This window comes from Lissotriton helveticus, chromosome 3_1 (assembly GCF_964261635.1).
Source record: "Lissotriton helveticus chromosome 3_1, aLisHel1.1, whole genome shotgun sequence".
Lineage (NCBI taxonomy): Eukaryota > Metazoa > Chordata > Amphibia > Caudata > Salamandridae > Lissotriton > Lissotriton helveticus.
The window spans coordinates 1,077,031,350-1,077,046,139 of NC_136061.1; positions in this window are offsets into that span (position 1 = coordinate 1,077,031,350).

Here is a 14,790-nt window from a genome sequence, read left to right on the forward strand (position 1 = left end):
CATTTTCCTCGTTTCAAACTTATTTTTATTTCCATGTCTGTTCTCAGTCCGCAGCGACTATTCCCTTATCACATCCTTATGGTTTTCTCTTCTATTTAAAAAAAAACCAACAGATTTTCACCAGATTTTTAGATTACACAATACATTTACGTACATACAACAACAGAACACTCTTTACAACTTTGTTAATGAAAGATTTCATTTTTTAAATACTATATACAGTATGGTTCTATCCCCTCGCCTTGAAATGTAATTTAATGCTCATTTTACACAGTTTCCTTTACTTCAGAGATATTCATAAACATATTTACGTCTTCAGTCTGTGCTTTTTAAGTTGTGCCAATGTGCCTGCTCATAATACTCTAATAGGATCCAAGCATAATTCTCAATTCAGTTGGAATGCTTTACTGCTTTGTCAGTTTCATCGTCTGGTTTATTCCCCTTTATCGCTCTCTTAATTCATTCTCAGAATTTACTGTTATTGCATTGCAATCTTTTCCTATTTCTGTCATAGTTAGTCTTATCAATAACGAAGCAGGAGGGTAATGCACGTGCCGGAAGCCCCTGCGGTGCAGGCACCTCCTCCATTCATGAGACCCCATTAGGCGTAATGATTTTGAATATTTGTAGGTTATGGCAGTCTCTGAGATCCCTTACCAAATTTTGCTTAGGGTGGGGGCAGCATTTTGCGTTACACTGTTGTAATGAAGAATTGACTTCATCATGTAAACCCACTTAAGAAAAATCGTTGAAAAGAAGAAACAAAACCTTTCAATATGAAGATTCAAAATATGCAAATGTGCTAGTCAGCCTCAAGCTAATTAACCCTCAAATGCCATGTGTCTGCCCCCTGAGCATCACTTCAAAAGATACTCCCCAGCATTTGATATAGGACACCTAACCAGCTGCCACATGAACGAAAGCTGTTGTTACTCTTGCCTAGGAAAAGACAGCTTGCAAGTAAGACTCCACAGACCATGCTGACCTACTTGAAGATAGTCTTAGAGATGCACCAGCAATCGAATGTCCTTTGTTTAAAGGTATCACATGGAGTATAGACAATAGGGAAAATGCACAGGGAAGTGGCGGAGAGAAGCGTAAGCCTTGTTGGTTTAACGCCTCTGTCCGCCACTTTGGAAACGCAACACTGCACCATATTCACAAGGATATGGTGCAGCCTTGCGGTTTCCCCCTGCGATGGCTCTAAGTTTAACAACTTAGCACCAAAGCAGCACCCTTGCACCGGACTGCAAGGGTGTCTATGTGCAGGGGACGATTGTGTATGTGTAGGAAGGTGTCCTTTGCTGCACATGAACAAACCTAAATGCAATTCTCTCACTTTCATGTGTGCTGCTTTATGCAGCACATATGAAAGTGACAGAATGGCATTTAAAAAAAAGGTTTGTTCATGTACAGGAAGGGACACCTTCCTACACATACACAAACCGTGGCAATTTGCTTTTTCCATGTGTGCTGCACTAGGCAGCAGACATGGGAAAAGCGAAACCGAGGAGTAATAAAGCTTTTCTCCTTGTTTCTCCTGTTTAAAACAAGGATTTTCGTGGTCTTAATTTTGGCGCTCCCTCCTTTTTACGCTGCCCTTGTAAATATGGGGCAGCATCATAATCAATGGATGTTGTGGTGGAACGCCACCTGCAACACCCACTGCACACCCCTTTCATGCTAAATACAGCGTGAGAGGGGGCCTTATTCACAAGGCAGCATTAAGCCATGTTAAGTGGCTTAACAATGCCTTGTGAATAAGGCGAGGCCAGAATCGCCGTCACAAAGTCACTGAAAGTGGTGTTGTGGTGGCGATAGGGGCTTGTGAATTTGCCCCAAAGTGTTTCGTTTTCCAAAACTAAAATGTTGTTTGTTTGGTTTTCTTGTTATAAACGTCGATGGCCCTCATTTGTATAAACTGGTGTGCTAACTGAGTGATAAACCAACTTTTATGCATTTGACATTATTTTTATATTTATGAAAAGAGAAATTACTGCATCCAAAAATATAGTAATTCCACTTGACTGGATCATTCCACCCCACGAACATGGCATGCCTGTTAGCATTAGGAAACACTGGCTCTAACTCTTGTCAGTTGAATGTGGAAACTCTGTGGGGCAAATTTACAAAACTGTGATGCAAAATAACGCAGCACCCAAAGTTGCTGCACTGCATTGCGTGAGAGATAGAGACAGGACAGCAACATATCTACAGACGTATGGCATTCTCCTCCCTTCTCACTAGTGCCAGCACAGAATGATGCTGCTGAGTGGCACACACACACATACACACACCAAAGATGTCTGTGTAAATGTAAATGTAAATTGATACTTGTATAGCTCACTACTCACCCGCAAGGGTCTCAAGGAGCTTGTACGAATACCGCTGTGGAACCCATCCTGGCTTTCCCTGTGAGGTGTCCACTCCTGGCCACCCCGAAGGTGGAGGCCAGGCATCCTTAGCATTGTGGGGGCCGTTGTGGAGATTAAGCAAGCTATTGCCCAGAGTTGCAGAGTGGGACTCCATGATTGGAATAGGACCCCGGGGCGAGAATTATCAGGTCCGTGGAATTCTGAGCCCAAGACCCGCCGAGGCGGGGAATTGAACCCTGGTCCCGGGCTAGACCTCTGCATCAGGGTCTGCCGCTCTAACCATTGAGCCACACTTCTCCACTTCTGTGTGAAACAAGCATGGAATTTTTTTTTAATATGCACCCTTTCTGGTCAAAACACTATGCTTAGACTGACTTTGAAACTTTTCCTATGTTGTATGTATGCTGCACAGTGCAGCACACATGAAAAGTCAGAAAAGGGAGGAATAAAAGCTTTTCTCCTTTTAATACCTGTTTTCGTATGGCGTTAATTTTTGGTGCAAAAACCTTTGTATTATAGTATATATAGTAGATAGAGTTTTGCATAAAAACAATGGGTGGTAGCACGGGAACACCCATGTACCACCCATGGAACATTCCCTTGACATAAAGTTTAGCAAAGTAGCACTCTGTGCTGATGTGTGTTACTTTTTATGTACAAACCAACACAAATATGAATTTGTGTTGGTTTGAAAATCTCAGAAAAAACTTTGCATCAGGTCTCCATTAAAAAAGGAATGCAAACCGGATGCAAAACCTTTGTAAATATGGGCCTGGGTTGGAATATCATTTCCCATTGAGAGCTAAATGTGTGATATTATTGTGAGTAACGTTTGGGTAATGCAATTTCCAGGATTGTGTTGTTACTAGAAATAGCCGATCATTTTCAAATGAGCATAAGGATTATAACAGTTTTTATTATTTCTAAGCAGTTGTATAAAAAATGTGTAGTTTGAGTGCAACGATTGTGGCAACATTTTGATATGGAGCACTTTAAGATAACAAATAGAAAAAACATAACATACTCATTTCCAATATACTTTAATATATAAGTAAGATTTTTTATGCAAACAGGATCTTAACTTATACTTTTAACAGCAGACAAAATTTGTATTTTCAAATACCTAGCCCTAAGATTATCTCTGGATTTTTCTATTTTCTTTTAACTTCTCCCATTTTGAATAACAGAAAGAAATGGCTTGTTTTTAATTGTCTTTGTAATATTTATTCTCAATGGGCCGATTGAAAAAGAAAGTGATAAAATTATGGGCGGATATATCCACCACGGTCTGCACATATATTTTCCAACTTCTCGGACTTCATGCAACTTTACAGAATTATGCCTGGACAGCTGCACCAGTTGATGGTCTTTAGACGTACTTCTGGGACAGCCTTATAACTTATCCATCTGGATCCTATTCCTATTGTGCAGCTTTCTCTATAGGCAAGATATCTACACAGTGGGAATAAGATCCCCAGTGCAAACCCATATCTGTTTTCACCACAGGAAAAATATTTTTCCCCATTGCAAAACTACTTTACCGCCTGACCCAGCAAATCCTAGATTCATCCATTTACCTTTCCAATCCTGTAAAGTACTTATATCAACTCTTGCCTGAAGTAAATCTCTTACCATTTCCAGGGTGGAAAGGGGATTGAGAGTAGTTTGTGAGCACCCACAAATATAAGTGTTTGTACGCGTTTGCAAATATTCAGACTAACTACATGCTGATTTTCCAATTCCTTGACTGAGATTTATGAGTGGAGAGAACTCTGCAATCATTCACAAATTTGTGGCAGGTTTAAAACAGGTATATTTGGTCATGAACTGACATTTACGACATCAGTTATTTTATTTTATTTTATTTTTTATTTTAGAGCTATTCAAGATCAGTGACTGCTGCAACTTAAATCATTGAAGGAAATGAAGCGATGGCTTGAATGCTTCAATTAATCTCAGCCACTGGCAATTGCTCGGGCTGATCCCAATCCATAATTTTTCACTCATCACGTCATCTCAGTTTGGGATGGTCTGTTCCCTTTGGAGTGGGATGGGTATGCTTAGAAGTGGATCCTGTGCACACCGTCTCACTGGAACCAAGCTCTACACGGCTGATGAACCCATAAGTGGGATAAACTGGTCCTGTTGCTTGTGTTCCAGTTCGGGGAAGACCTAGCTTGGCAGTTCGGGCTGGACTGTTCCCATTGAATCAGGGTCAGGACTGATTTGCATATAGCAAGGACTAAACTGAGGTGGCACTGTGTGCACAAGTAATTACCAATGGCTGACAATAATTCAAGCATTCCATCCATCACTTTTTGTATATGTTAATATGACTTAAGCTGCAGAATAAACCACTGAAATGAAAAGCTCATAAATTGTTTGCTGGCTCATATACATCAGTATTTTCACATAAGATGACCTTTCACACTAAATATCAAAGAGTGCAATGTGACATTGCCTATGATTCTTTTCATAACCAAATGTTAGTGATTTTTTTACAATTTACAACCAAATAGGCAAAGGAGAGAGCAATCCATCAAGCCAAGCAGGATTCCAAAAGACATAGTCAATGGTCAGCAATACACAAGAAGGATGCTAATCAGCCAGTTTCAGCATCCAGTCTGTGGTGAGCCCACCACTGCCCCAGATCTTCTCATGTTTACAGGGACAACACCAGGCTGCTTCTGTTGTGCGTACTAGTCTAAGTCCAGCCCCCACAACCACTCCACTAATGTGGGAGGGGTCTGGAATCTTCAGTTACAGGCGATATCTCACTTAGTCATCTACATCACCGCCCCAATGAGAGTGCGCTCCATTCTAGAGCCACCAACCTCTTCCAGCAACCCCACCAACACCACACTGGTGAGAAAGAAGTCCACAGTAAGCAAGGAGCATTCAACATATTTGGCTTTGTGAAGCCTGCCTAATCAGTGGCGATGCAGGGGAGTCATGTTGGTCGCATGCATGTAATTAAGTTGGACCCATCAACGGTGTGTGTATATAGCCAGTTCCTGGGGTGCCATCCAAGCCTTGCACCAGTCTGCATCATCAAGGTCTTCCACCCAGGCCTTCCACCGCGGACGCATGCTGGAGAAGTGATCTGGGGCACTGGCTATCAAAGATCAGTATCAAAGAGCAGTAGATCAAAGAAATAGCCCCAGCCTGATTCTGGGAGCTCTGTGTCCCTGAGAACAGTGGCCAACAGAGCTTGTTGATGCGGGAAATACTTGTAGAATTTGATGGTGGAAAGCTGATAGTACAGCTCCTGAAATGCCCACACATGTGTGCCCACCCAGATGTCCCCAAGATGAGTGATTTCAATCCTGTCCCAGTGCACAAAGCCTTCAACCCTACAGTATGATGTAGCTATGTTCCCTGCCACAAGCGGTTAGGCACTGTAAACTGAAAATTCCAACCCACAAAACGATGCACCGCAATCCAGTACAGCAGAGCCACCCAGGTGCATTCAGGCAGGGAGCAGGGATTCGGGTCCCTGCAAAGTAAGGCCCAGAAGCCTATCAACATCTAATGAGGCTTGTTCTACCTGGTAAGTCAAGTTGTCACACCTCTCGGTGAAACAGTCGTTAATCACAACCAGCTGTGAGGCCAGGCAATAGCAGAAAAGATATGCCATGCCCATTGCGCCATCAATGGGGGGACTGCCAGTAGCTCACAAAGGAAACTCTGGGGCAGCCACAAGCCCAGCGGAAGGTACCAATCATCGGGGCAAGAGACTGGAACTAACACCGGGCCAATTGCACACAGATACTTTGAAAATACAATAACAAATGGGGTAGCAACCATCATTTTGAAAAGGACCACTCGCCCTAGGATATGCAATGGCAGACGACTCCATCGTCGCTAGTCCCACTTCATTTTAGTAACCAGGGGCATCAGGTTAAGACTCTAGTCAAAGTTTGGAAGACATGAGACATGAATACCTAGGCACCTGAAGGACAGGTGAGACAAAGGGTTCGCAGACTGTCACGTGCAAGTACTTCCATCACCAACAGTGGGGACCAACAGGGATTTTTACTCACTGACCCTGAAGCCAGATGCCTCCCCATAGATCTGCAGGATTCCCAAGCATTGTGGGCTGGAGGCCTGGGGGTGTACAAGGAACACCAAAATATAATCCACGTACAATGCGATACGCTCTCAGGGCCACCGTCCTAGGACCACTGTTGGATATGGGCATGAGTGAATAAGGCATGCAGGGAACACCCTGACAGATGCCCTAATGGATCGGGAAGGAAGACGAAAAAACGCCATAGGCCCAGATCCAAGCAGCAAGGCAAGCACACAAAAGACCCACATAGGCACTAAAACGGGGCCCTACCCAACCCGCTCAGGCACTACCTTCAGAAAGTAACAGTTTACCGTTTCAAAGGCCATCTCCTAAATGTCTTTCACCATAAGCAGCTAGTCAAGGTCATCGGCCAACAATGAGGGAATCGAAGGCAATGAGATATACTGCAATATCAGGCATAGCATTTCACTGGGAGCTCGAGATCTACTTGCATATAGCGTACCCTAGTAATCTGCAAAAACCTGCGTAACTTCAAGGGCTTTTTTGCACAAGTGTCCCTAATCGAGGGCACCATCCTGGAGACAACCTTCCTGGTGGGCAGCAGTAAAGCAGCCTACCTGACTTATCACTATGTTTGTCGAACCTGTGAGTAGAGGCCCTCCAGTTCTGCTCCTCCTCCTCCTCCAGTGAAATGTGATGCAGGCTGGCCCGTGCTAGCACCAGCCAATGGTCTAGCTCAGTAGAGGGCTGCCACAGTGCCTGTCATTCCATAGAAAGAATCTGGGCCTCAAAGGCCGTCATCTCTGCCAGCTTTTGGGCCTCTTGGCTATAAACAAATCCTTTAACCAAGCCTCACAAGGGTCCCACACTGAACCTGCAGATTCCACCATACCACCATACCACCATTGATCTTGAAGTAGGAGCGCATCTCCTCCTCACCGAAGTCAGGCAATGCAGGCTGCATTAAATACCAGGCGCTAATCTGCCACATGGGCCGCAACACCACAGGAGTAAGACCAATCTGAAGCACAAAGCGGGGCATAATCCAAAATACCCAAGGGGAGAACTTCAGTGTCCTAGATCTGAAGGACATCCATTGCTGGGAGCCAGACCAAGTCACTCTGTCGCCTTAACCCCACACATAACATGAACAATCAGCACAAGGCCTGACAGCCCCAACAGCCCTAGAGGCTCCCAGTATCGATAGAATACTAGTGCTTGTCAGCAATAAAAAGTACAGTCCTGCATGAAACCTGCAAGGAAAGGCAGGAAAATAAAACCAAAGCGGAACCTGCATCAAAAGAATGACACCCAGAAAACTCCCACACATCCCACACCAGCACCCACAGGAGTTCCAATTGAGCCCAATCACCCACATAGGCTCATGGAGGAACACCAGGGTCATCGTCATCCCTGGACCTGAAATGTTCTGGTGTGTCCACAGGTTCCATACTCCCTCTGTGCAGGCCAGAGGAGTCTCGAGGCCCATGGGGTTGTTAGTGAGTCCTGTAGGATCTGGCACATTTCCTTTGGGCCGACCTGAGGGTAAGACGTGGACAGCCCCCACCGCCAAGGAGCCATCAGGATGTTGAAGCTCCCCCTCTCGGCCACCCATTCCCAAGCTTGTTCCAGAATATCAAATAAATAAGTGTCACCTTTAGCCGTGCTGGGAAGAGGAGCATGTACTGCAGGTTGAGGCCCCGGAGTTTCTGTTTGACCTCTTTAAAAGAATGTCAGCGCTGCCCACTGCATGGACATAAACAGGCAATAACCTGATTTATGAAACTTTGACAGTTCACTACATTATACACTCCAGATAGGGGCACATCCTAACCTTGCACACACTATCCTGACTTGGTTTTGAAGCCAACTAAAGGAACCTTGAATAAAATATATTTTAAGAGTAATGTTAGTACACAGGACAGGGTCCATTGTATTTTAAAAGAAGGACATATACTTTTATGTTTTACATGTCCTGTAGTGAAAAACTCCAAAATGTGTTTCTCATTACTATAAGGGCCTACCTCTCCCATGGGATAACATCAGGTTCACTTTTTCATTTAATAAGGAGTTACTTTGGGAGCAGGTAGAAATGTCATGTTTGATTTCTAAGAAATCAAAGTTTTAAATTCTCCTTAATGGTAAATTTGGACTTTAAGTCACAATTCTGCAAAAGACAATTTTAAAAAGTTGGCATTTTTTGTTCTATTTGGGGCCCACAGCCTATTTGCTGGGTCACATAACTAAGTAGAGTTAGCAGGTGGACTTTGTGGATTCCTCCCAGACAGCCACACAATAGCAGGTCTGGGTGTTGGCAGGATGGCTATCCTGACTTGAATTGAGGGGCAGAGCTGTCATTGTCATGCTTGCACTTCAAAGCCACTGCCTCAGCTCACTTTGAAATACCTCCACATTAGCCTATTGTGCCCACAGACAGACTGGGACCAGGGCAGGGAAGCAGGAAATTCCATACACTCTATAGGGGAACATTCTGGTTGTTTTTCCACTTCCCAGCTGGCATTAGGTTTAAAAATAGGACCCTCTGACCCATTCTTTAGTACACTCATGGACCTGTGGAGACTTTAGAAGGAATACCCAACTGACCTCCTGCACTGGAACTTGTTGGGCCTGCAAAATGATCTGTTTGAGGCCTGTCCTGCTGTCTGATAAGGAAGACTGGACCTGCACCCTTCATCCCAGGATGTAGTGATTCTAAGGGTATGTTGATAGACCTCCTGTTCTGAGCTACAAGGACACAACACGATCCAGAGGACCCCCTGCACTGCCCTGGTGACCTACTGCACTGGACCTGCCTCAGCACTTCTGACCTCTTTTGGAGTGAATTCCTGATCCCAATGTAGTGCCTCCCCAGGTACTGGGCCCTTGGCTGGCATCAGAGAAAGCTCCTCCTGGCCTAACGGAAGGTTCTACAATATCTGACGTAAAGCAACGAGAAGCCCCACAGAAGCTCACCGTATAGCTTCATTAAAACCAACGCAGATTGATGCAAAGCCTTAACAACCAATCAACCACTCAGCATGCCAAACCTGGCCATGTGCCCGCCCTGCTTTTCATCACAGTTAGCTCAAAACTTGTGACTTTGTCCTAGTCCAGAATGACCAGATACCCTTACTTGACGCTTTATTTAAATCTTTATGTTTGGATATCTACAGCTCTAATGATTGGATTTTTATTGTTTTGGTCTCAAGTAATGTATGAACATTTACTCTATTTGCCTAGATTGTTGTGGGGATTTTTCTTGCAAAGATTTTCTGCCATTTCTGGCGGGACAGATTTTAGGAGGAATCAGAAGGTATTTATTAGCTGATCGAAGAGTTCTGGAGGGCTGATGTATTTTCGGTTTATTAGCGAGGTAATGAGGGCCATATCCATTGAGAGTTTGTGCATTAGACAGGTAATCTTGAAAGTGATACGTTTTCTAATCAGGAGCCAGTGAAGAGTTTTCAAACATGGTGCATAGGGGAAATGGGGTAGTAGGTTTAGTACTAATCTCGCTGCCGTATTTTGGAGGACCTGGAGTTTTGTTAAGTACCCTTCATTTATGGAAGCCAACAGGGCATTACCGTAATCCAGATGGCTGATGATCAATCCTTGCACCAGTGGCATGCGAGATGACAGTGGGACCCATTTAAAGATTTTATAGAGGCTGCGCAATAATCCGTAGCAAATACCAGTTGCATGATTGACATCATCCGACAGAAAGTGTCTAGGAATCACCCCTTACCCCCTGGCTAGGTAGTTTTACAAAGTGGCCCCCCATACACATCTTATCATAACACTCTTTGGACCTATGGAACACCAGAAGAGGACCAGAGCTCCTTTTTGAGACCTGTGTGGAGAATTGAAGGGCTCAACCTGCTCCCATGTGTGCCTAGGATTCAGAAATGGACTCCAAGGGTCAGTTGGCTGCCTCCTGTTCTGTGCTGTGTGGTTAAAGGCACACAACAAGCCACAAGAAGCCTATTCCTGAAATGCCCAACTGACCACTAGCAACTGAACTTGGATTGGGACTTGATGGTGGGCGCAGCTGGAGTGAGACAACCACTAACACAAAGGGGGGCCCCTGAAACAGGATGTAGGTAGAGGACCAGGGCAAAAGACCAACATTGACAGACAATGAACTCTACCTATTTCAATTTAACATATGCTATACGTCAAATATTATGTGGGCCACTCTGGCTGGACCATTAACACAAATATAAAACATTTAAGAGGGTGTACTCATTATTTGATTCATTATTTTATTTTTTGTTTTTTATTATATATCCATTCAAAACAAAAATATCAGTGCATTAATAAATACATACCCTAACTGCAGAATTTTAGACAAAATCAGATCCCATTTCACAACTTACATTCAACAGCACTCAGCCACCTTCATACTCAAACCATACTCGCACGGAACCATAGATACATACATTACATATATACAAAACAAGCTTAATATGTACCAAATCCCCTCACAACGTCTATTAATGTTCGAAGAGGCAATTTAGCCTACTGTACAATGCAGTAAATTATGATCATTTTTAACAGTTGTTTATAAATCCATTGTGGCAAAGCCCTCAGAATAACTTCGATCTATCAAAGCCTATTATTACTTCAAAGGAAGGACTTATCAACGTATTTCATCATTACTTCAAACCACTTAGTTCAGGTATATTAATGGAGGGGACTAATTCAAAGCTGCTGGAGTGAGACCCAAACCATGTCCATGAGACGTTGGTCACCGTGCAAAAGGTATCCACCCAATGCAAGGATTTTGGTGTCTGCAAATTTGAATTTCTCTCATTCTCTGCTTTGTCTGACAGAAATGATAGCTTCCGCAGAGCAAAAACCAAGGAAAAATACAAGTTTTTCTCCTCGTTGCGCCACTCTAATGACTCCTTTTGAAAGCTATTAATTTTTGCTGCTGCATTAGATTTACAGATCCTTGTAAATCCGGGCTGTGCCTAAAGGCAATGGGGTGTTACGTGGGAATGCCCACTGCAACACCCATTGCACAGCCCTCTGCGGTGAGGAGGGCCATATTTATAAAGCGGCATCAAGCCTGCAAATTGGCTTAGTGCCACTTTGTAAGTCTGGAGCAGGGCATTGCACCACCACAGTATCAGAATCAGAAAAAGTGACGCTTCGGTAGCACATTGCCCTTGTAAATATGCCCAATAGTCAGGGGCGTAACACAGGCCCCCGCAGCCCCCACGGTGCAGGTGGTCTCTAGTTCCAAGGGGCCCCCTCGGCACTGCACTGTGGCCGGAGAGCTCCTGATTGAGCCCGGAGGGGGCCCCTCTAAGTACCGTGCAGGGAGGACCCCTCACTTTTCGTTACGCCAGTGCCCTTAGTATCTAAAGAACTTGATTTCCCACAGTGGGTTAGAAAGACCATCTTGGATGATAAGAGAAAGTTAGAAGCCTGCAGATTGGCAACCTTGTTCTTGTGAAAGGCCATAGTTCACCAAAAAGACCTGGGTCATAATGAATTACGTTGATTTGCCGCACACACTCCTCTGTTGAGAGATTACCGAAATGTTTTCAGAGATTTATCGATCTTCAAATGATTCAGGGTAAGTTCCACATCTTTCCTAGTTCTATGTAGAATGGTTATGCTATTGCAGAACAGTAGAACTCCTTTTTTGCTTCATAGAAACTTTCAATCCAAACTCGCATATCTTCGGAATCGGATTTTTAGCACAGACTCCACGAGGGTCAAAGTTCATTTGGTTCACCTTTTTGCTTTGTGTCCAGGTCCTTTGCTGCTCCCCTTCACTTAGGTTCTTGAAGCAAACTCATTCCACCAAATCATTTTGCCTGCAGAGACAATTCCACATTGTCCAGTAGAGGAGACCAGGAAGGTCACGAGTCCAGTTATGGAAAACGTCCTAGGTGCAGAAATACAAGGTAGAGGTATAACAAAATCTCTCCCTATCTCTTGCAAGACAGGCACAGGGCTTTTGGGCTTTTTTCAGAATGAAGGAGACCCATATTCATTTCATTGTTCAAAGCAAGTTCTGAAGTACCAGCAGGCCAACTAGGGTTCTTAAAAGGGCACGTCATTGGTGGGTGGTTCTAAACCAATGTGCAGAGTCATGCAGTCCCTCATTTAGAGGCATCAACATTCACTTAGAGCGCTATTTTTTCTACAATTTGAGAAAGCAGTGTTGAGCATAGTAGCTAGAGAGTTTTTCTTCCCATCGAGGTGTACGGAGGCCCCTCAAAGGGGAAGAAAACGCCATTTGATGTCACTATACCATGAAGTCTTGCTGACCAGAGTCACTTGGTTTGGAAACGTCCTACTGTGTGATCCATTTCTCTAAACGGTGCAACAAGACCAGCCCTCTACTTTTTCTGACTATTGTGTGTATTCCCTGTGGAGCAGAGCAATGCATAGTGAGGTTGTGAATTGATGAACTGCAACTGGCTTTTCTGGGCAGAAAAGTCAAGTAGAACTTAGAAGGCGCAGGCAATGGATACTTTAAATGCGACTAAGGTTTGATCATATTGACAATCTCCCAAAAGCCAAAACACTATAATTGGTTCCTCAAACCTTTTTACAGAGGTGAGTATGTTAGGCCAAGTTACACGCAGTATGTTTGAGAATTGATTCTATTTTTTTTTCTTGAGAATTCAATTAACTGTAATGTCACATTGACATTTAAAATATATGTGGGTTGACAGCTAGAAGCTAGTGGTGATGAGGAGAATGGAGGTTCATGGAAAATGCACATCTGCTTATTTAGCTTATTTAGGAATGGGTTACAGATATTTTGCCAAGTCTCAGTTACAGTCTTCTTTCCTGACTTAAGATGACAGACACAAACTAGTTGTGATTGCTATAAAAAGACAAGGGCATGAATCTTTACAGTGCACATGGAGCTGATGGCAATTTTTCAGGTGCATGCTCTCACAGCAACAGTCAATATACAGAATTCTAAATTCAATATAATACATATTGAATTTCAGTCCATTTTTATTTTTACGGAATGCACAACTCCTAGCTAATGGAAAGAGGAAACACTGTACCAAGGAAGCCGGGTATACACCCGTTACAACGGATCTTTTACTCCGCAGACCCATTACAACGCGACCATTACTCCGCATACCATTACAACGCATTGCGCTGGGGGGCGCTCTAGGATAGGTAATAAGTATAATTTACTATCCAACACCTTCCCTAGGGTCCACGGGGACTGGAGTTAGAATAATAAATTATACTTACCACTATCCAGCGCCCCAAGGCGCTATGCGTTGTAACGGTATGCGGTGTAAAAGTCGCGTTGTAATGGTCTGCGGAGTAAAAGTATGCGTTATAACGTCATACATCCAGGAAGCCGTTACTGAACTATAATATATCCACACCTATTTGCCATCTAAGTTTGAGTCCTGCAAGAAAATTGGCCTTTAGTTAAGGAAGATATGAGTCCTTCTCAAGTCAAAAATCTTATCATGACCAATGTACAAGCTCAGTAAATAAACGTGAGCTCAACTCCTGGCAGGTGTGGCACTTAGCAGATAGCCTTAACTTAGAGAAAGTGTGTAAAGTATTTAGCAGTACCAACACAATTAAAAAAGCCAAAACACAACACATCAAAATTCAACAACCAATAAATACAAATATCTAATAAGAAAAATCACAACAAAATGACTGGAATCAAATAAGAGGGATTGGAGATAGGATTTTTCTTTAAAATGTTTTTGGGCACAAACCCCCACATGCATCAAGCATTTTTGTAGTCGCAAACGGTGCGATTCCTTAAAATCGGCCGTTTGCGAATGCAAAAGTGCTTTTTGGGATGCATGAAGCAATTTTAGAATTCGTAACATGTTTGCGAGTTCTAAAATTGCGGGTGCTTTTAAGAAGTCGCAGATGTGCGATTTCTTAAAAGCAATGCATCATTAAATTTAAAACTGTAAATTCGCAATTAGGGTGCCAAATTTACCGAGTGGTTGAACCACTCGGTAAATTTGGAAAAAGTGTTTAAAAAGCTGAAAATGTTTTTTTTTCAACATTCATGTTTCACACACACATGTCCTTAGGACATGTGTGTGTGAAACATGATGCGAAAAATACATTTCAGGGGTGCAGGGGGGGGTCCTTTGGACCCCCCCCTGCACCCATGAAATTTTCTAAGTGCCACTCGCAATTTGCATTGACTCCTATGGGCCTTTTGGCCCATAGGAATCAATGGGAATTGCGAAAATTAACTTAAAAATTCGGTATTTATTTGGGATTCGGTAAAAATTGCGATTTTTACCGAATCACAAATGAATACCGAAAATAATGATGCATAGCATTTTGCACTTCTTAATTTGCGATTCCTTATTTTTCGCAAATTAAGAAGTGCAAAATGTCACAATGATGCAT